This window comes from Sebastes umbrosus, chromosome 11, assembly GCF_015220745.1.
Source record: "Sebastes umbrosus isolate fSebUmb1 chromosome 11, fSebUmb1.pri, whole genome shotgun sequence".
Taxonomy (NCBI): domain Eukaryota; kingdom Metazoa; phylum Chordata; class Actinopteri; order Perciformes; family Sebastidae; genus Sebastes; species Sebastes umbrosus.
Window position 1 is genome coordinate 22,668,128 of NC_051279.1, and position 24,380 is coordinate 22,692,507.

The window sequence follows — 24,380 nt, forward strand, 5'->3', positions numbered from 1 at the left end:
CTCTCTGGTGTCAGGTACACTGTCATGTTTGCTGACTGCTTAGGAACCATCCTGGAAGGAGAAATAAACATACTGTTAGCTACTTTTTTTTTTATAAAAAGAGGTTTAAATTATGGAGGCACGGTATTTATTTCTGTTTGAGCTTCTGGTGCGGCTGATCTCAATGCTATTAAAAATTCATTCATTGTTAATACCCTCCCACTCGTCCTTCTCCATCTCCCTTCCCCTGTCTCCCTTTCATTTTCTCAATGGTATCTCTTTGTGTCAGTTCACTTCATTTTATTGGCATGGGGTGTGATTCACTGTCTCTCTCTCTCTTTGTTCAGTTTCTTCTCTCCTTTCATTCTCCATCCCTCTCTCGCTTGTCTCTTCAAAAAATCTGGCACGGACTCGAGACAGAAGAGCGCCTGCTGTTTTTCCTGACACACTCTTCCTTTCTTAAATCAAAAGCAACTGAGGCGAAATCAGGTTATTACCTGAGCTGTGTTTTTTTTTCTCTCGCTCCCTCTCTTCATCCATTCTTCCATTTTTTGCTCAAGGTCTATGAAATTCTACACTTTGAGAAGAAACAGAGGGCAGCCGGTCGGTCAGAGGAACGAGTGCGAGTTGGATTCGAAAGGGGGATTGCTGCATAAATAAAGCAGAAAAAACATAAATTCTGAAGTGTGAGATGGACGTCTGACAGGGTGTGTGACTATTTGTGAGTTTGTAAGCATATGCTTGCCTTTCAGTCTCCGTTCAAACCCACAAACATACAGTCCTATCATGTCGGGTGGTGTTGACTGGCCTGGCCTGGTTTGTTGTGGTCAGATATTTGTGATTTTTTTTCGCAGCCTTTCATCTTAGCAGAGAAATAAGCATCGACCACAACATTTGTGTATGATCTTAGAAAGAGGGAGCTGCATACAGTCTGCAAATGAACTTTTAGGGTAGAGACATGGATAGGGGGAGAGGGAATAGAGGGAGAAGTGGACCAACAGCAAAAAAGGGAGGATAAGACGAGAAATACTAGATAAACAAACCCAAATAACTTGTCTCAGAGAGAGAGAGAGAGAAGAGAGTGATGGGGAGGAAAAGAGAGGGATGATGAAAGAGGTAACTATAATATAGGTCCTAACTTTCAGCAAAGGTGAGAGAGCTGGATGGAGGGACGTAAAAGAAAGAGAAAGTGTTGATTTTTATAGATAGCAAGCTTCAAAAAGTATGCTCTGGAGTGATAGATGGATGGATGGAAAAGGATGAAAGAAGTTATAATAAATAGGACGGGCTGAAGAGTTGAAGGAGAGTAGTCCAAAAAAGCAAGGACGGTCAGTAAACAGCATGGCGGAAAGTCAAGCAGGCATAAACAACCGCTACTAAAGACGGATGAAAAAAGACGGCGGAACGGCCGTATCAGTGATGGACGATCAGCGATGATGACGGATGGATGAATGATTGGGGGAGAAGAAAGGGCGGGGGAGTTGTAAACAAGTCTGAATAACCCCATAACAAGAGGCAAATCCACAGGAGGAAGGATGGATGGATGGATGGTACGTTGTTATACAGAAGATAAAAGAAAGTCAGAATAAAGTAACCTTGAAGAGGGATAGAAAGATATGGAGGAACAAGGTAATGACCCTCAGCAACTTCAGATAATGGAAATCAAGGTGTGAAGTGAATGAAAGGATGGAGATCACAGACGTGATAATGAAGAAACGGGGAGTATTTAATACTCAACATGGGAGTGGACAAATATGCTTGCTTTATGTAAATGTACAGTGTGTTTATATTCATTATTGGAAATCAATTAACAACACAAAACAATGATAAATATTGTCCAGAAACCCTCACAGGTACTGCATTTAGCATAAAGAAATATGCTCCAATCATAACATGGCAAACTGCAGCCCAACAGCCAACAACAGCTGTCAGTGTGTCAGTGTGCTGACGTGACTATGACTTGCCCCGAACTGCATGTGATTATCATAAAGTGGACATGTCTGTAAAGGGGAGTCTCGTGAGTACCGATAGAATCCATTTTCATTCACATATCTTGAGGTCAGAGGTCAAGGGACCCCCTTGAAAATGGCCATGCCAGTTTTCCTCGCCAAAATTTAGCACAAGTTTGGGGCCATTGATACCAATGGATTCCTTTTTTAGTTTCATATGATGCCAGTATCTTCACTCTAGCTATAGCCCGCTACAACCTTCACAAGATTGATAATGAAAGCGTTAATGCGTTAAAGAATTTAGCTGCGTTAAAACAAATGTATTATTCGTTATTTATTATTATACGTTAACACGTTATCACATTAACTTGAGACTCTTAAAAAAAGATACATAGAGATTGACCTTATACACATTTTAGATAGACATAATAGAGACCACGTTATTTGCTCTCTCAAAATAGATACAGGAATAATTTGGAGCTGCGGGAGGGATGCCAGAGTGTTAACAAGTGCATGTGTCTCTCTTTTTGTGTCGCTACAAGGCCCATGTGACGGGGTCAGACTGACACTTTTGTGTGCGTCTTCGCCCTGCCAGTGACAGCTCCACGACACTGTCACAAGACCTGCAGTCCACACAACAGACCCTAATGCGCACACTTGACCACTTGTCCACAGGAAAGCCAAGAAAGGAAACCAGGCCAAATGTAAGATTGAAAATAGCTTCAACAGACTCTTGCAAAAACAGATTATTTTTCAGCTAAAAATGTGATTTATTCAGTTGAGATATATTTGGAGTCTAGCCTTGCATGCTATAGGGAGGTTCCTTTCCAGTCCAATTCACCTGATGTGTCTTTGAACTGGAGGAAACTGGAACACCTGGTCAAAAGCTACACGGACATATGGGAAAAAAAGCAAAAAAAGGCCCATTGACCCTGGTCAGGATCAAACCCTTGACAGTTTTACTTTGAAGGGACAGTGCTTATACCACTGTGCTTATAACCGCTGCGTGTTATATACTGTATCATGTGGTTATAATGTATGTAGAATTACATACAGATTCCACACTGTTTAATGATGTTACAGTACTGCTCCCACCTTGAAACAACTCTGTTCAACTCTATTTATAAAACTGTTTGAGAGTATTTGTTTTACATATGTGATTTAAAACCTGAACAAATCTTAGTCTGGGATTAATGAATGAAATGAATTCATGACTTTTCCAAACGACCTCCATTCCCCGTTGGCGGAGGACTAAACAAGGCTCCGCTGTGTGCGTCCCAGCAGCCCAGCCTCTCTCACCTGTGCAAATTACTGCGTGTAAACAGACTGGATCGCACTAGCTTCATGTGGTTAGCCACTTCCCTAGCTGGGACAGCCTCTACTCAGGAGAAATAAGCCATTTCCTGTTCACTGGGGAAAAGATATGCCCAACTGTAACCTTCTGTAATTCTTTCCAGCTGGTGTGGGGGATTTTTTTTTTTTATCTTTTTAGAGGAAGTACAGTATTCGACATGGAAACTGAAGTCCCTTAAACTCTTGTTTTCACTGGTTTAATTTCTTTAAAATATGCAAACTATATACAGTTTTCATGATTAAATATTATACCTCTTTATAAAAACATCTAGGTATGCTTATTCAACTAGCTGCAATGATTTTAATTAATTCCACATGGGGCAAGATGAAACAGAGTTGATTTGGTAATCCTGTATCAATATGGCACATTTGGAGTCATGTATTTAAAGGTAGGGCTGCTTGATTATGGCAAAAATCCTAATCACAATTATTTTGGTCAAAAATCATTGACTTTGGAAGCATCATGCATTTAGAAAGAAACTTGTGTACCTTTTTATAGCCTACATTTTAAATTTGAAATGCATCAATCTGGTGCCGTTTGAGAGTAAAACGGAGAGGTTAGATCTATGAAGCACTTTGTGCTCTTGAAAAAAATTCTGTGCTCCTGTAAACAATTTAAGAGATAAACAAAATTAGCTCCATGTCAAATATGTAGGCCTAAGCCTGAGGGCTGAATGCAAAGCAGAACAGAAATGCAAGAGTGGTTTGAAGATGGAGAGAAGATTTCTATATAAAAAGGCAAGTGTTGGTAGAAGTATTGTCAGTCCTCAGCACTTATTTTAGTTGCATCTCTTCGATAAAAATGTTTGAAATATGTGCACTCATCCAGCCCCGTCTTCAGATCATCAGAATCTCAAAAATCCGGAAACAGTCTGACTTTGGTTGTAAACACAGCACAGCAGCTGCTTTGCTTGAAGTTATGAAAAATCCACTTGCAGCAGTAGATGTGAGTGAATACATCTTCTGCTTGTTTATCAGGCTGATCATCTCGGAGATTTTTGTGAGAAAAGACACTTATCATTAATTGGTGTAAATCACATCTTTGAAAAACACATGGCTCGCCATCACTTTGTCACATAATTTCACATCGTTTTAACGAATCATATTGCAAACTCGGGCCAAAAAACTTGAATTCAAACTGATCTGATCTGACATCTCATCTCCGTGACAGCATATTTTGGAGGCCGACTCCTCCTGATCTTCACTCATAAGCATGTTGCACGGTGTAAATATTCTATCAGGCAAGTTTAAAAAAAAAAAAAAAATACAGATACGGAGGTTTAAAAATATATGCTCAGGGTTTTTTTGGACAATAATGCAGTAAGTATTGCATTAATTATACACAAACAATCAAATATTTAACACACATTTAAATATTAAAAGCAGTATCAACATTTTAAGTGTATGAGTTAGTAAGATCATGAATACACAATGAGCTCGAGCTACAAGAATATATGATGTGATATGTGTTAGTGCTTTGGATGGATCATTTATAAATCCTATAAACTTTTCATCAACTGGTTTATAGAAGGTCGTTTCAAACACCGCTCTAATTTCCAAACCTGACCTTGTATTCGTGTGTGTGATAAAGACGCATTCCAGCCAGAGTGGAGGCATGTCCTGGCTAATCCACAGGCCAAAACACACAGGGCGGTTAAGTTTCCATGACCTCAACTCCATGCTGCTCGAACAGGCACACGCATACTGTACACACAGACACACATGTGCACATACATGATATAGTTTCTTCCTCTTACTCTCTTTTTTTCCCATTTCTCCCTTCCTGCTGTCTTTCATCTCTGTCTGTCGCTGCTGCCTCCTCTCTCTGAATTGCAACATTTTGTCAATTACCATTTAGCTCATTGTTAACACACCGAGGAAAAGCAAAGTGTGTTCCGTAATACCGCAGGAGTTCTGTCATCTCCAGAACAATTATGTCAATTAGCTCACATTTAAATGGTTTCCAGAGAGGAGCAGCTAGGCTAATAACAGTCCAATGAAGTGACAACCAACCAATTAATCTCACTCTAATTGCTCAGTATGTACCGTCAATCAGTCATGATCTCCCTCTCTCTCTCTCTCTCTCTTCACTTTCTTTCAGCACACATTCCACCACTCAGTGGTCTGACACACCAGCTGCCAATCAATCAAAACATAAACTTGCCCTTTCACCCCTTCCAGTAGAGATGGAGGTGCATTCCAGTGTGTTGACATCACGACCATGCTGCGAGTCAGCACATTTGGCTTCTAACACAACACTGTGAAACACTGTGTTGACAAGAACAATCACTTAAAGAGAGGAAACTATAAGACAGGGAGAGGGAGCAGCGAGAAAAGACAAGTAGAGAGAGAAATGAAAGAATTGTTTTTCAAGCAAAAGGATGAATTTTACTTTATAGGACCAACAGCGACCCATCATCAAAAACTGATTCTTTTGCCTCACATTCGTCTAAAAGCTGAACGCATGCTTGCAGCTTCGATTAATTAACACAAAGACAAACATAAGTTCACACAGTGTGCAATATGCAGCAGACTGATGATAGATTGCTGTATCACTGTGCCACATCTCAGAGCAGAGTGTCTTTGAACTAATAGTTTCACAAGCTCTAATGTTATTATATGTGTCATATGAGATTTACAGCATGTGCAGCTTTCTGCTTCTGGCAATGAACTCTTGCACATGTGCGCTGAGAAACACATGCTATATGGTAAAGCGAAAACTCCCTCCAGTGCTAATCAAAAAACATCACATCTGTGACTTGCGACAGTATATGGATTATGGCCAAAATGACAAACACAATTATTTTAATCAACATTGATATCACGAATATTCATTGATGTTAGGGACAACTTATTTATATGACTGCACTTTCACATTAAAATAAACAGAGCGCTGCTTTCACTTCCATGCTGTGCTACATCCCTGTTAATGTACAAATTAGGGCTGTATGATGTTGGAAAAAAATAACATTGCAATATATTTTTTTTCTACAGTATAAATAAATACAGGACTATTCACCGTACCCTTTTCGAGCTACATTTTAAAGTTAAAGGGACTGTTTGTAAGAATCAGAAATCGGTTGTAACAGCGACACCTTTGGCCGTTAAGTCAACGAAAGTCACTGTCCTGCTGCTCGTGCTCGCCCGTGTGCACGCGCTACGTGAATGTGAGTGAGCATCCGTCAAAACAGTGAGGCGACACACGTCAGCTAAAACCACAATATCACTCTATATGTATTTCACCTGCTTGGCAGTAATGTTAGCTGACCAGACGAAGGTCTCTCCATGAATCAATGCTGATCCTAGTGTTGGATTTTCCTGCCTCAGCCTCCCGACCGTGGCTGGAGGGAACAGGGGAGACACCGGAGTTTTGGTCGGAGACGATAATGTTTTTCGCTGCGGAGCTCCGTCACTTCACAAGACATGGAAAACCTCTGTTGTTCTGGAGGAGCTGCAGCATTTATTACTGCACAAACGTCCACCGTACATTCACTAGATATTGTCAGAGCTAAACTAACTCTTCTGCAGTGTGTAATGTGCGTGCATGCACCTGAGGTGGAGCGAAAGAGCGAGAACGAGCGCGTTGTGTGAATGAAGGCAGGCAGAGGACCAGAGGAGCAGAGTACAGCAGAGACTCTGGCCCTGGAGACCAAAGCTACAGTCTCCCCCGCGTCCTCCGACCGCGGCCAACACTGTTTTGCAAGACGGGCTTCGCTAGATATAACTTTGCAATTTAGGGTGCTTCCGTGTCCTTTGTGTTGTGTAGTCTTGTCTGAACAGCGTAGCCACACGCGAGCGCACATGGGACACCGACCTGGATTGATTTATACGTGTAAGAAGTTACAAACAGTCCCTTTAAATGCATCAATCTGGTATCACTTAGAGTGCAAAATTAGAAACATTAAGAGCTGGCTAAACTATTGTATGCTCTCAATCTTAATCACAAACACATTGGTTGTATAAAAAAATATCTACATCTAAAAGTGAAGCCAAAACATCTCAATCACTGGCTAGCTGTTAGTTTAGGAAGCTCTTGATTTGATACGCTGCAGCCTTTTCTATGAGTGGAGCATTTTGAACGTTACAGCATGAAATATTGCAGGCGATCACTTAATCTAATTGTGGGAAGCCAAAATTGTGATTGCGATTACTATATTTGATTAGTTGTGCAGCCCTACAACAGCTAGTCAGTGAATTGTTAACATATGCAGCCTTTTCACTGTGAGTTTAGTCAGCTTTTAAGCCTCTTTTGTCATAGTTGATGTAGCTATAGCCCACAATAGTTGCAAATCCAACTCATGAAGACAGTTTTCAGCGATAGAGAGTGGCTCAAGAAGAAATAACTGGCGAATAAATATGTTTTTGTTGTATCTGAAAGGTGCTATATTCTAAAAATTGTGCGATGTCGTATACGACATCAACATACTCTAATTACTGAGTATCTCTAAACACTTTACGTTATCTCCGCTCCGCCGCCGTCGTAGCTGTCCAGGTAGCGCTCCGGTGCAACCGTATTCCTTTCAGAGGCTTTGTCATCCAGCATGGAACAACAGTGACTTTTTTAGAGACTTTATAAAACTAATAAATCCAACAATGAATGTATTCTGTGATTATTTATCTATTTATTCGTGTTGAAAGGAGTTGTGGTTAGCCGTTAGCTGATGGAGCCTATCGAAATATATCTTATGCACTGGGTTGAGTCCTCTTCTTCTTTTCTTTACGGCAGGTGTTGCATTACTGCCACCTTCAGGTTATTTTTCTCCCTCAGTATCCATTATTTTTAAAGCCATTTTCCCGGTCCCGTCGTCCTTAAAAAAAGAAAAAAAAACAACACTTGAGCAGTGTTGTCTTTTTTTAATTTAGTTATAAGAATATACAAACAATCGATCAATTTCAATTGACAAGGAAAGAAAAAATGGTATTTCTTTCCTTGTCAATTGAAATAATAATAACAACCTCAACAATGACGATAATATTAAAAATAATAATAATAATAATAATAATAATAATAATAATAATAATAATAATAATAATAATAAAAATAAAAATAAAAAATAAATACAAAATAAATGTAATCCATTTGGCTTGTTGATCAAGACCTATAGAAAGGAGGCTGGGTCACGCGTCATATCTCCGGGGGTATAACAGATGCGCAGTAAAATCTCGCCTGCAATTGCAGAAATTGAGCCAATCGCAACGTATGAACGCAGCTTCAGTTACCCTGCGCATGTGTTATACCCCAAACCCCAAGACCCATGTCCGCCCGTGACCCAGCCTCCTTTCCATAGGCCTTGTTGTTGACCCGGAAATGGGAAGGAAAGTGACATCAGAAGAAAAGGAGCCTTATGGCCCTGAACATATAATTAGGGCTGCCTATGGACGCAGATACACTGCAGGTAGTCTCACCAATCTATCTAGTTGAGCAAAGCGTTTAGAGACTGACTTGTGAGTCTACACTGCAGGCAGTCTACCCAGGGCACGATTTGTGAAAAAATCTGATGTTTTTGAAACAGTTTTATTCATGAAAATAAATCATGAACCACAGTGGGCCTATAGCTATAGACTACGAAACCTATTAGAGTATTTATTGCAGCTGTTAAAGTAACATTTATAGAATCATTGTGAACTGTAATGAAACTGATGTGGAACTTGAATTTAACCATTGCATTGGCAGGAATATTTTTATGCATTTTAAAAAATTTAATTCATCAATTAGCAATATTTTCACTCTCTTCTCTATGACGATCATACACAACATAACAAAAGTTAAATGCTAATTTAACATGCCAGAATTAAATCCCCCTTTTGGTACCATTGATAGCTCCGCTCGGCCAGACGTGCCAAAACACTTATTTATGAACTATAGAAAATAATCTCAAAATGCAATAACACAACATGCTGTCAACATTAAAATAAATAGGCTACAGTATATGCCAACACATTTTATACTGACGCTTTGTCAGACCCCTCAGTGTCATTTTTCTGTTGCAGTAAACACATGCTCTATGTTGTCAATTAAACAATAACACTTGTGTAGGTTTAGGCAACAAAACCACTTAAAAAAAACAACATGGTCGGGCTCAAAACTATTACGTTTGTACAGTGAAAATGCCACTGAACATTGTGAACACGGGACATGAACGATCAGCAGATTGTAACGTGACACACGGGACACGAACAGCCAACTCCTGGATGAAAGCCCTATGTTTGTTGGACCCATCCACCTCGTGGTGTGTCTCTTTTGCTCTTTAAACTATGTCACCACAGCAAATTCCCTGAGCATTTAATATTGACAGGGATGGATTTACATTGTAGTTGATGGAAAGCCTGGTGCGTCTCATACTGACACTAAAAGATGCCTTGTGCGTCAGTATCGAATGCCAACGGTCGTGACAAAGCGTCGGTATTTGACGCCCCGGGAATGAGAATGGGCTGTATATGCCTACTTGTCGAACTAAGAAAACAGTCTGCCTCGATGATGGACTTCTGGCTTCTTTTTTTTGCTGTACATACAATTAAAACTGCATACATCATCACTGACATCTTTACTATAGTCCTTCCTATAAGATTATCAGCATCAGCTATACTGGGACAGGCCAGTGTGCATATGGTTCTCTCTGTGTGTCATTTACTGTAAGACAGAACACTTACTTGAGCCAAAATGTGATCTGAACAAAGAACTAAGTTACAGGAATACCATTTGACATCACAGAGTGCACATAATGTACTGCATGTTAGCATATAATTACTGTATATATCACGTTTTCAACACATTTGTCGACTTCAAAGCATCGCTCACCGCATACATCTGCTAGCTGAAAACTCCCAATCTCAAATTGTTACAGGAATTCCGATGAATATCTTTATTTAGTCATTAGACAATGTGTTTTGAATGGGACGTTCTGTTTGAAGTGGTCTCACACACGCCACAGCATTCTGTTCTGTGAGCAAGAAAAGCATTAAAATGTCAGCACTTACTAAAAATAAAGATTTCTGCACACATATCGCTACATATTTTAGTTGTATCCTTTGACTTTTTCTTAAGACGTTGCTCGTAGAAAACAAGCTTCAACCATTAGGAAGAGATGTCATTAAGTTGAAATCTACAGCGTCATGAATACATGTTATTTGCCTTATGTGGCACCATCACACCCCGTGATGTGAAATATCGTTTGGAAATATTGTTTTCCCTCACTGATGTTTAATTGTTCCTCAACCGATCTGCTTGCTCCCCTTCTCATTCTGGTTCCCACCACTAATTAGGAATGGGATTTAACTGCCGATGACTTTAGAGCTGGATCAGAACACACCCAGCCATTATGAAAAACCCAGGGACCCATAATGTGGTGTGGGCTTGGCCGCTAAAACCATGGGGCGGAGAGACAGGAGGGGAGGGGAGAGCTGGTAACAGTCTCTCTCGGTTGCTCTTTGAATTGTTGCTTGTGTCCTTTCTCGCCTTTGGCCTGTCATGAGAGGTTTATCCCCCCCCCCCCGACCCCTTTTTTTGAAATGTGTTTTGTTTGTGTCCTCTGCTCTCGGCTCTTTTTCTCAAAGTCTCTCTTGTCCGCCAGTCTCACCTCCTTCTTTACCCTCCATCCTTCCTCTCCCACACTCTCTCGCCACAGTAAGACCTAACGTGAACTTTTGACAGGAGCTGGGATCTTTGTTTAATTGCCAGCGTTGCTGCGAATGCCCTCATAAATCTAATGCTGTAATGCCTTTGAAACGCCTTCTAGGCCCTCGCGATCACACACACAATCCCTTTCTCACTTTCTCCCACTTTTCTTTCACGCACTGCACCCAAACACATGCACAATCGCAACACACACAGATGTGATGTGTGAGAATGAGGGCTTTGAGGTTGTTTTGTGCTCGCATCAGACACAGCAGCAGTTCCAGTGTTTGTTTGCTATTTCCACTGGCTCCGGTCCAGTCCACCAAACCCATGGGAATTTGTGGATCAGCATCTTCTCAAAAAGCTCCCGGGCGTCAGAACTGAGCAAAGGAAGAGTGCAATGAGTGCAATGAGGTTGTTATTTTTATGTGCTTTTTATGATTTCATCTGTACACCAAGTAGAGGGTGACAGGGGGGAAAAAGGAGAGCGAGACAAGTGGTGACATCAGACTCTGTATAACCAGATCATACTGGATAAAAATGCACTTCTCAATGTATTACATTTTGTTACCTGGAATGACATTTTGTAAATCTTTATGTAGTTATTTTGCAACCTTTTATTGCTGTTTGCTTTATTTGTCCTTTGCGAGTCCGTGCAGAGACGGTAATGGTACGCGTCCACAGGATCCATCCTTTTTCACGATTCCCATTCATTGTCTATGTAAGCAGCTGTGCAATGCGTTTTGATAGCGCAGCGCAGCGTTGCGTTTCCAGAGACGGAGCATCATGTTGGCTGCTCCTCATTTGCATAAAGTTGAGGACTAGGCTCCTTTATGCAAATCAGGGGCATGCAGTGTGACTCGCCACCTCTGGAAACTTCCGAAAAACTTGTAAATTAACCACTGCCGACCTACAATGAAGACAGATCCAGCAACTGCACGGTCTATTTTTCTCACATACGATTCCAGAAACACATTTAAGTGAATTATTTTCTAAATATAAGAAATGAGCCGCCATGTTGGACGATTTGAAAGCGGGAGCCCACGAGTTCAATCCTCCCCAGAACCCTAACCCTAGCCCCGTAAACCACAACGCACATCAGACATCACAATGGTTTTAAAACAAAAATTCTGATTTTTATTTTCATAAACAACTGTATTTATTACAATATAAATAAACAATTGGTCCCTGATATTGTTGGCTTAAAAGTATTTAGTCAGTTTAAATACAATTTACCCTTTTATTAACATATATGTGGGCGGCTGTGGCTCAGAGGGTACAGCAGGTTGTCCACCAATCGGAAGGTCGGTGGTTTGATCCCCAGCTGCTCCGGGTCAAATGTTGATGTGTCCTTGAGCAAGACACTTAACCCCAAAATTGCTCCTGAAGGCATAGCCATCGGTGTGTGAATGAGTATTTAGATTAGATCCTGATGGGCAAAGTTGGCACCTTAACAGCCTCTGCCATCACTGTATGAATGGGTGAATGCTGACATGTAGTGTAAAGCGCTTTGAGTGGTCGGAAGACTAGAAATGCGCTATATAATATATATATAGTGCGGCCGGGCAGATGGAGTGTGAGAAAGAGAGTTACAGGGGTGAAAAGTGTAGTTTAATCTTTCTTTTTTCATTTGTTACCTCAATGCAGAAAACGAGGAAGGGTGCCCACTAGCATTTAAAAAAAATTATTATCATTATTATTTATTTTTTTAGAGGGCGACCAGCGCCCCCCAAAAGGTGGCGACATAGGCCTATATGGCCTATACCTTAAGCCGGCCCTGAGTGAAAGCGTTCGTCCAATGCTGGGAAGCAGCGCGACCCCTCACGTCCCAAAACGCCCCTGCGGACATGAACCATAAAGAGCCTTTCACACAGAACGCGATGGCACCACTGCGCTCTGAAACCCATTACTGCGTCGAGCAAAGCGCGGGCGCAATGCACTTAAGCTTTAGAATGCATGCATAAATAGGACCCCTTCGAAAATGAGATGCTACATCTCAAGGGGCTATCCTATCCTTTCAATAAGTTCAATGATGTAGCATGCGTTCGGGAAGTACTGAGCATACGTCAGGATAAACGAGACTTTGATTTTACTGCACCAGTTGTGTGAAGTAAAGAATATACCATAAGAAGACTGCAGAAAGTTTGATAAAACACATTAAGTACGGCTCTTCATTTACTTGCCGTGCATTTAATCAACCTGAATACTAAAAATAAAACTCAAACAGGGCGAGCTGTAGTTATACGTAATTGCTGTTACATATGTAATATGTTTGCTGTTGGGTTTTTGCACTCTGTATCAGTTCAGCTCCCATGATAATATTCAGAATATTGCCTGCGGGGAAATTTGTAATCAGCATATGAAGCTATAAATACCTTATTAGTGGAGTCAGTAAGACACACAGGCATTTCATTGCTCCCTTTTAGTTTTTGCAGTGTGCAACGTCCCAGACAGTATGGTAGAAGTCAAAACTAGAGGCCTATGCACACTTATACCCATACCAGGAAGTATAGTTCACTGATATTCTCACTGTAACGTGTTCAAAGTGTGAAACGTTTTGGTCCACCACGGCATTTGGGTGATAACAGGTGGAATTTTGAAGGTTAATGCTGTCACTCAGTCTGCTCATGCACTCTCCCACACCTTACCACGGTAGCCTATACTGCACAAGCACATACAGTACAGTAAGAAACGCTAACACATGCAACATGTGTTTGACCTAAAATGGAACATTACTGGTGCCAGGGGGTTTTTAAATAAATACATACACATATAAAATGTTGTAAAGGCACAGGGAGCTTTTTGTCAGCAGGCCAGATACACTCTAGCAGGTTTTATAAGCAGACATATACTGTATGTATATACAAATCTTCTCTCTTTAAATCTTTGAATTATGTCTAAAGCTAACACACAACCAGTTCAAAGGATATATGAAATCACTCCTGTACAGGTTTAGTTGTCATTCATAACCTGGAAGCAGAAATCTGAAGCTGTGCATGTAACCAGAGAATAAACACAGTGATTGTTTTTTCAGGTGTGGCATAGTGAGAGTCAGCGGTGAAGATCACCTGGTCTAGACAGGACTATCAGGGTAAGTGTTACACTCTCTCTTTGTTGTCTATTACAATACCTGTCTGTCTTTGCACATCTCTCTTTCCTTCTCTCTGCAGCCCTGAACTTTTTTTTCCTCTTATTGTCTCCGTCTCTCTCTCTCTCTGTGTCTCTGTGCTCCTACAGCTGATTACATGAATTATTTACAACACGTAAATCCTCAGCAGCTGCTCTCTGTTTGCTGTTTTGCCCTCCCTGTTCCTCTCTCTTTTCTCTTTCAGGTTAACATGGGAGGGTTTTTCTCAACCTTGTCACCTCTCCTTCCCTCCTTCTCTCTCTCTCTCTCTCTCTTCCTGTCTCTGCGCCTGGGGTTAAGCTCTGTCTCTCTTTCTGTCTCCTCTCATTCTCTCTAATTACACAGCTCTCAGTTGCAGCCCTGTGTCTTCCCATGGGTTTGCATGTCCTTATGTAAGGACTGGGCTGAATGACATTTTTTTTTTCTTTCTGTAATGATGGGAATTCACAAGTCAACAGTTGTTTGTATGCGTGTACGTGTCTGTCACTGTTTGTCTGTGTAAATGGCTGCTTCACACAGTTACTATATGGTTTCAGATCCCTAATCAAGACACTTATGTGGACTCAAAGCTCATTGTGATTACAGTCAGTCAGCCGCTGTGCTTTATGACCAACCGAGAAGATTTTTTTCTTTCACTCCAGGCTTCAAATGCTTTAAAAAGGATCCCAAACTGGGCTGTCAAATTAGCTTTTTTTTCTCCTTTTCTTCTTTGGTTCCTTCAATCAAGTCCCCAGGTTGGACTCCAAAGCATATTTTTTTCAGATACACATGAAGTAATTTCATGTTGAAAAGAAAGAAAAAATTAGCGGTTCCACACAAGAAAATCTATCAAAAAATAGCATGAGGCTAATTCAAGGGGGGAAAAAAAGAGACAACGGAAGGGAAGCATTACCTTTGGCTCTGTTAAATAATTTATTTTTCCCCCATTCAGTTCCCATTGTTCGAAGCTGCGGCCGATCTGTCCAATATTACTGCTAATCTAACTTCAAAGGACTGCAGTCATGTTAAAGCACTTTTTAATTGTGATAAGGAATATGCTTTCATGCTTAAACCCTTCTCGTCAGTTCATCTGGACATAGCCCATAAATATTGAGGCCTTTTTTTTCATTGGCAATTAAAATTAGAATTGGTCACATTTTTCACTGTCAGCCGTTTCCTTTGCACACAAAGACGTGTGTGGGCCACACACTCACACATACACATGCATACAGACACATACAGAGCACAGACATTGCCATAATGTGTGCATGCTGAAGCACAGTATACATGGTGTTTTTGCCAAAGTTAATAACGCTTAACACAAAAACCTTGTTCTATGTCTTTTGGACATTAAAACCTCTGCAAAACTAAAAGTGCTCAGAGGCTTTCCTAGCTTTGCCACTCTGGCAGGGCCGATGATTCACCACAGACGTCCCTGTTGTTCCTATGACACATGAGATGCAGGCAGCGCCGTATTGTCCAGAGATAACACAATAAGATGATTCTTGAGTGAATCACTTGCAGTGTAGTGCTTTTGACACGGAACAATCTTGAAGCTTTGATACGCACACAATATTTTTGAGGCGGTGGAGCAGAAAGATGTCATTCTGTTTGTGACAATACCAATTTGGATAGTATAGAGTAAATTGTACAGAACAAGAGTGGCATGGAAATGCACAATTGGTTGCAGTTGTTGGGTAAATTGTCCAAATCTATTTTGCCTGAGAGCAACTGTGCCAAATCCACAGTCACGTGAGAAGATTGATATCATCTTTGTGCATCCAGTAGATCCGGAATGTGTTAGCGTAGCATAAAACAAGGACAAGCAAAAGGAAATACAGGCCTAGCTCTTTTAAAAGTGAAAAAATACACCTTCGAAAACAAGTTACAGGTAATAAAATTAGATATAAAATAATATAAAATATCTTGGGGACATTAAGTGCAGTGTGAATAAACAGATTCTGCATTCACATGTAGAATCTGTAGGCGACAGGACAAGATTTTGGTATCACAAGTGTTCTGGTTTCCGTTTTGTAGTCCAAGTAGCATTGACCAATCACGTCGGGCAGGCTTTGGTTGAATGCATGTAAACAGTCAGTGTGGAGCGCAAAAGAGGCGGAACGCAGCATTCACTGAAATGCACAGTGATTTAGCTTTTTATTGATTTAAAATTAGCTTGTAAACTGGCTACTTGTGAAACAACATGCTCGTACACGTCATCTCTCAACTACACCTCCAGTGTCGCGTCTCAAGTTGCTAATCGGACTGTAAAGAATGAGCAGCGCACGGAAAAGGAAGTCTTGTTCCGGATATCCGCTGGTTACACCGGAACCCCAGAAATATAGCCCACATTGCCCCCAGAGTCTTATCCGTCGGCAGACTGATAGCTGATGGGCTCTGAGACTGAGAGTGTGAATAAATCCTGCATGGAGTCTGGAGCATTAACTGCCAACGGATGCATAACTAAGCAGTTTTATGCAAACATGCGCATATATTGCAACATTTTTCACTGACTTATCATCAGACTCCAGTTATGTTATGACAGACAGGTTTGACAAAACCATTAGAACCATCATTTTACTTCATATTAAGTTTCCTATATGTTTCCAATTATACATTAATTATCATGTCAAGTGACATATCTATAACGCTAAGAGGTTGGTCAGTGCCCCCCTCACCCTCCCGCCCCCCTTGCCATCAATTCAACAGAGAAAAACTCTCCCAGTGACACGCAGCGTTACTGACACTGCAGTCAGACTGACAGCTCTAGTTTCGCCACAGTAGCTCTCACACTTCACCACAGCACAACTTTGCACTGCAGTCAGTCAAGATTGTAGACATACTGCAAAATGTTCAAACTGAGTTTCCCCCACTGACAACACTTGGGAGCGGGATTTTGTTTCTAAGTTTGGAGAATAAACTATTAGTGATGGTGAAGGAACAGAAGAAGCTTGACTCCGGTTGGTTCCCCCTCACCTCGGCTCGCTACAGCGTGCCTTCAACACTGCTGCAGTCAGTTTGGGTATTGAGTTTTGGCTGACACGGCTGGGTTGGCTCACTGCTTGTTTAGCAGTCTGAGCCAAGCATGTGCATGTGTCTCTGTATGTGTGTGTGTGTGTTTATGTGCATGCATGTCTGCACTTTCTGCAGTATTTGTGTGCATGTGTGTGAATGCATGACTGTGTGTGTGTGTGTGCCCCCTATGTGCCGGCATGTGTCACGTGCAGTGAGAGGGCTCCTTGGTGTTTTCTTTTTTTTTTTTTTGGAGGGGGAGTTGTTGTGCACTGTGGCCTCATTACCCAGGTGTTTACCCCCAACCACAGGAAGCGCTTGTCAGTGATGACTGTCTGCCGGCAAACATCGCCTGAGGGAAAGATAGAAAGATAGGGGAGGGAGGAAGAGAGAGGGAGACAGAGGGAGGAAATCATAGATCTATCTATCCATCTATCTATCTATCTATCTATCTATCTATCTATCTATCTATCTATCTATCTATCTATCTATCTATCTATCTCACATCCATGGGTGCATGCCTCTACATGTGTTTCCTTTTCCTAAATGTGTGTGTTTATGTGTGTGTCTGTGCGGCTGTGCCAGTCAAACCCCTACTGGCAGGTCACTGGGTTCCTCCACTCCTTCCTTTCACCAGTGAAGGGAGGGAGGGAGAGAGAGAGAGAGAGAGAGAGAGAGAGAGGGAGGGAGGAGCGAGAGAGGAGAGGAGACATACAAGCTGTTGACAGGGATTTATGAGCTGATAGTGTCAGACTGCAAGCACAACAACAGTCTCCCTGTCTCTGCCTGTCTGCTCATAGAGAGAGAGACAGAGACTGACAGAAAGAATGGATGGGGGAGGAGGAGGAGGGTTGGAGAGAGAAAGTGAGGCAGCAAAATGAGTTGAGAAAGAAAGAGCAGAATGAGGGAGTGAAGTAGAGGAAGACGGGGAAGAGGCAGGATTGGGATTTCATTTAATTTGGTTAGGGTTTTCTATCCTTTCTCCCGTCACTATGCATCTTTTTTTACTCACACACCTCTCTTCACTTCAACATCATCGTGGAAGGAGCTGACTTGTTGTCGTGCTGAGTGGTGACTCCTTTTGTTTTTGCTTGTTTACACTCATGCGAGTGTGAAAACCATGTGTTCATGTTTTCAATATAAACCATGTTGGTCTCGCGTGACCACGGAGACGATGACTGTACCTAGACGAACGGGCACGCATATATACTAGATAATAAAATGTCCTCCACCGCATTGTTGCGTCACATTTCCGAAAAAGCATTCACATTTGATAAGATCAGACTGTTACAATGAACCGTGAATAATTGTTCATTTTAACGACAAGAATATAAACAAGCTATTGATAAGATTTATCACATTAGACAATTGTTCTTTGTGGCTGCGAGTGTGTGTGTGTTCAGATTTGTCATGGTGAGTCACGACTGCAATGTTCACTGTGAGATGACACATACTGATATAGTTGGACTGTCTGACATACGAGAGACACAGTCTGGAGGGTAATTCCATCTAATTTGCTGTTCTAAGCATAAATCCATAATATCGGACTCTATTTAGGTTTGATGACTTCCACATTATATCCTCTTTTGCCAGCCTATTTGGGTCCTTTACAGATCAGGCTGTAGATTTTATATAGCAGAGTTTTCCTCACCAGATTAATTGAGTTTGTTGTTACCAATTAAAGCAGCAGTGGATAGAAATGGAGCAAATATGATTAAAAAAAAGTCACTATATCCTGACAGTAGTGCATGAGACAGGTAGTCTGAAAGAAATCACGTGCCTCTGTGTCCTCCAGTGTCCTCAGGTGTCCTCCGGTGCTCCTAATGGAATCTGCAAGATTTCACAGACCGGAGGAAATCAACCAATCAGAGCCGAGCTGGAGGCTGCCATCTCTGAGCAGCTGTCAATCACTCACAAACTCCGATGAAACGATCAAACTAGGCAGCGCTGATCAAATATGAATCAATATTCTTACTGTTACTGTAATGCCTATTTCGGTTGTGTTTTCAGAAACATCTTGTAGTGCACAGTTTGTGACCTGGCAGCCATGTAGAGGTCAGTTGAGGAAATACCAAGCACCGCCCACCAGCCGGACTACGCTTTCTTATTCTACAGCTAAACAGTACACTACAAGAGTTTGCGGGTGATTGACAGCTGTCTCTGTTGAATGAACAGCCAATAAAAAACGCCCACTCTCTGAAATGACCTGTGATTGGCCAAAGTCTCCTGTCACGGGCTAGATTTTTGAAAGCCTGAAAACAGAGCCATGAGGAGTTGCAGAAGTCTAGTTTTATCTCAGAACACTTGATTTACAATACGTTGAAAGGTTATTATGGAATTTTTGCCCAATGATGCCAGAAATATTTTGCCTACTGCAGGTTTAATTCCCCCAATATAAGTCCCACTCTGTCACATAAAACCACTTTGCTTATACACTGACTGTCTGTATTTACCTGTATATGCTGTATCTAGGAATTTACGGTATAAGTGAGACACAAATGTGTAACCCACCATTGTCACTTGTTCCTATGGCTGTACATATAGACATCCAGCCTCTTTGACAAGACACTGACCTTCAATTTTGGATATTTAAAATACCATACCCTGTTAATTGTTATGATTGTCATAATGACAGTGATCCAGACGTGAAGTCTGCCAAACTGACATGTTGGGAGACAGACAGAACCGACAGTGCAAAGTGCACATACCCCCCCTCCTGGGGATAATATAGACTTTGTAGTGATTTATATGTCAGTTCCTGTTTAATGATATAGTATTAAAGAGTGATGATTTATGAGGCCATTTTCATTTCGCATAGACACTCAGATTCAGATTTTGGCTTACACTCTCCAACATGCTGAGTAATGATCCCATGTTGAATTTCCCAGAATATCAAACATCATTATCTTCCAGGACTCCTGTCTATAGATAATGGTCTTTAAGCGCAGATGCAATGCAAGTAAAATGTGCACTAATTGTTATTTGTACAGTGAAGGCAACATGTGGGACCCTCAGAGAGACAAGCTGCAGATTCCCTACAGGCAAAGTTGGTCCTCTGATTTCAGGCTTTCAGTCTAACAGCAACAGTGCATTCAGGTAGTTAGGGTTTGGTTGTTCACATGAGGTGTAAAGAGCAGCACATCCTCTAGGGACCGCTAGAGTGTCTGCAGACTAATTTTCTTGTCTTACATTGTATTAGATATATACAGTCAAGATGTCTTCATTCTTACATGTTCTAATACTGACAGCGAGTGAAAGATAAGACCATGTAAGTGAGACATTGGGCAATGAAAGTTATGGTTGAAACAGTAAATATACAAATGCATCTTTGATGATCTTGTGTAATAGCGGTGACTGTCTCACTGTGTGCAATATCATATATCATCACAGGCGCCCGCATGTACTCCATCAGCAGGGAAATGCTCTTTCAATGAAAAATTACAGTTGTTTTTGCTGTTTCCATGACTTTTATTCTTTGGTATTTTTCAAAAATTGTTCATATTTACATGCATTCATCTTTGCTCTCTCTCTCTATGTGTGTGTATAATGCAGATCTGCAAAGAAACCTGCGTCGAAACGGAAAAGAAAATGAAGATGAAGAGGAAAACAGCTTGACAGAGTTAACGGTTAATTATGCACATTTGTCACATATACGGTAACATCCGATTGTTCGTCATCTCCGTTGTCATAACTTCTTCGACTGCAACTCAGGTGTTTCGCTTTTAAATATATTGGAAACATCTGGTGTCTTTTGAGTACAAATTAGAAGTTTAGGATGTGCAATCTTCTCAAGCGTTACTTTTCACAAGATATCACTGGCTGTAAATAAGTTCGAAAATCATTATACATTGATGTTATTTTGTATGTGTGATATGGTGAGAATCATAACAACTCTTGCTGTAAAGTTTCTCAAAAATGAAATAATCCTTAATTGCATATTCAGGATGTGTTTTACTATACGTGTGTATGATGGATTTGAAAAAAGCCTATTCTTGTTCATGTTCACTGACGCGTGGGAAAGTGCTGTTTATTTGCTGTCCACATTTTTATTCCACGAATACTATACATGCTCCTCTTTACGGTACATAGCTTTCTCCTAACGCTTCTCATGTATGTACATGTGAAAGAACATGCGGTCAGAACAATGTATGCATCTAAGGATTTACGGTGTTACACCGCTTTGACAACCCTAGTGTCTGGTACAATAACATATTCATGTATGTGCACTGTATCTGTTAAGAAGTGTGATCCCAATTTGGTCACGGGGGAACGAAGACAACATTAAGGACGTGTACTCATACAATATGTACAGCTCTGCGGAGAAATATTCCCAGATTATAGAGCTCTAATATGACAATATATGTACAGCGTTCCACTTTTATCATTGTAACATAGATTATTAATGAATATTGTATAGTTCTGCGAAAAATCGAGGTAATATAAGGTTGAATAAGGATTTTAATGGTTACTCAACCGACTCATGGAAACATGGACTACACGTTTCATTATGAGAATCTACCAGCCGTGTGGGAATGATGCAATATAAAGTGTACCTCTTCCTTTACTACATCTTCCACATCTGTGCTTTAAAGAGTTGAGTGCCTTGCCACAGGGTGCTATGGTAATGATGGTGGTGACTTGAGATGCTGTGAGCAATGCGTCATACATACAAAGGTGTTTTAAATTATGAAGTAAATATCTTGTTAAAGCTAGGGTTGGTAATTTTAAGAAATTAGCAAGAATACTCTAGAATATAAAAATGATCTAACCGAAAATCCCAGCTCAGTGTTGTCAACTGTTTTCCAGTGAAAGTGTACTACGGACAGCGCCGCACCTACACACGCACACCCGGCCCCTACACACAACAAACAGTGAAGTGATAGTCACATGTATCTCGGCCAGTAATGTTGTTATTTTTGCTATTTTTCTACAGATACATAAAGCATTAACAGAGGGGGCAAAACAATTCAACTAAGACCCCTCGTGGTGCTGGGCCCGAGGAGAACTAGAATAGCTGCGTAGAGTAGAACTAGAATGGCTATGTGCGAGTGTGACCGTGATTCATGCTCATGCATGTCAACGAGCCGGGCCTCGCATATCGAGTTGGCACATGGCCTCGCACCCCCCTGGGACGGCCCTATAGAAACCACCTTTCAACAGTAATAATGGGTCTACTTTAGTTACCATCTGCAATTATGTGGTTCCCTTTTTTGACTGTACAGTCCACATTATCCTTATTTATTCATTTTCTTTCATTAAACATCATATATTTTCATGACAAAACTCTTTTCATTTGCAACTTATTGACTATATTTACCCTTACATCAGGTAACAATTATATTTGGTTTCTTCTTTTTGTAATATCTCGTAAAGCCTGGATATTGTTAATGTTTTGATGACTTGACACTAAGAAACTATGCTAGCAGCTCTATGGGGCTAGACATGCTTTGAAGATGCTTTTAAGCTTAATGCTAAAATATTGAAAATTACTAAAATGCTAATGTCATCCATGTTCATCTTGGAAGGGCATTAGTTTGGTCATGTTTGTACACAATTAGATGGCAATCAATCCAATAGTTGCCAAGACATTTCACTAAAAACCACAAATGTCAACCACATAGGGGCACTAAAGGAAAGGTCAGGGGATCACTAGGATACATCATCTAGAAGCCATAAATATCTGTACACATTTTCAACCTAAATATGTTGTAGATGTTGGAGTTACTGGAATTACTGGTTTTACTGGAGATGAAAAGTCAGGGGATCACCAAAGTCACGATTTCATCCTCATGGGAACCATGGATTTCTGCACAAAATTTCATGACAATCCATTTGATAGTTTTTGAGATAGTTCAGTATGGACCAAAGTGGATGCCCTCATGGCTACTTAACAGCTTTCCGTGTTTAAACCTGTCATATTGAAGAAAACATTTCTTTTTCCTTAAATAAGAAAACAACATGTAGAGAATCCAAAATACCAGAGCTGGGTTAGCCCTATCGCACGCCTGCAGTGAACAGTTTTGAAGCCTCTCTATCTGCCTCCTTCCATCTCTGTCTGTGGTTACTAACCCCGGCTACAGTGGTCAGACGTGGGCCCACTATGTTTTCCACGGACAGTTTATCACACTTCCTTTCCCTCTGCTCTGGGCCCCCAGTCAGTCTGCCAGACAGGAAAATCAAAAGACTTTGGGACATACTATTACAGTGCAAATGGTATATTGCACTGTACAGCATGCTGATGATATATACCATTAAAGTCTCACCAGTAAACACAAAACAGGAAGGAGGTCTGAGCTTAGTTTCCCTTTAACAGCCCTCACAAGTGAACATAAATGTCTGAATCACACATTGGATTGATTGAAAGTGAGTCAAAATGAGCCTCTGGCCTGCATATCGGATGGTATGGAATTGAATGGGTGGTAAAATGGTTTTACTTGAATGTCTGTGAATGTTATTCCGTTGGAACTGTGTGGAGTTGAATTTCATTAAATAAAGTGTTTAATAAATCATTTGAGATTCAGTTGATTTCACCATCATTATATGGTATGGATCTAAATGCCAGGTAAAGGGATTTCATTATTTTCTAGGGCAGTTTGTCAAACGTTCTGTCAACCTATAGCCTGGCTTAAAAAAGAAAAAAACCCTCTGCCTTCAGATCTGTCCAACATCTGGCTTTATTCCTGCGAGATGCTATCTGGATCATGTATTGTGCTTGAAACGTAAAATCCGCTTTAATAAAAAAGAAAATAGGAACAACATTTGTTGTGGATGAATAGACATGTTTAATAGCTTTTGAGCTGTAATGTTAACGTAGCCCTTATTGTAAAAAAAAAACATCCTGGTTTCCCTGCTTCTTACTTATTAATGATATTTGGTTGGTACTACATGTGAGGTTCCACTGAAGTAGTAAACATATGCATGGTATACAGTATAACAGTATTATTAACTTAAAGTAGGGCAAACATATGTTAAAGAATAGTCTACTAATCCAATATGTTTCCTACAACTTTCCTTCAACATGTCTTCTTATATGTGACCCAAACATTGTAAAGTCAAATTCTATTTTCTAACTATTTTTTGTCCATGAAAAACATTACCACCACTACTGCGTACTTTCCATTTTTGGTGGAATATCATCTTGTCTGCTCTTCACCCTCCATTTTCCCCCATCTGCTTTCTCCACTTCAGCTACAGCCTCTTTGCTGAGCAAAAAACAAGCCATTAGACAGTGCAAAAGCAAAATAAGGCTCTCTGGTTCCTATTTCTCAACTTTCTGGAGGAAGTCATTTGATTAATGACATCAATTTTAGCACTCTACAAATAACTTTCCTCAAAAAGCACTTTTTTTTTTAAGGTTCCAAAGAGT

The 24,380-nt window shown here is 40.7% G+C and overlaps 1 long non-coding RNA gene across 2 annotated transcripts in view; it reads left to right on the forward strand.

Annotated features, from left to right (window-relative positions):
* The window catches only part of LOC119497365, a 120,246-nt gene extending 96,491 nt beyond the window's left edge, over positions 1-23,755 (forward strand). For both annotated transcript variants that reach the window (XR_005208906.1, XR_005208907.1), the window contains exons 6-7: positions 13,931-13,987; positions 20,567-23,755. This is a non-coding gene — a long non-coding RNA (uncharacterized LOC119497365). The remainder of the gene's footprint in view (positions 1-13,930; positions 13,988-20,566) is intronic.
* The last annotated feature ends 625 nt before the right edge of the window (positions 23,756-24,380 follow it).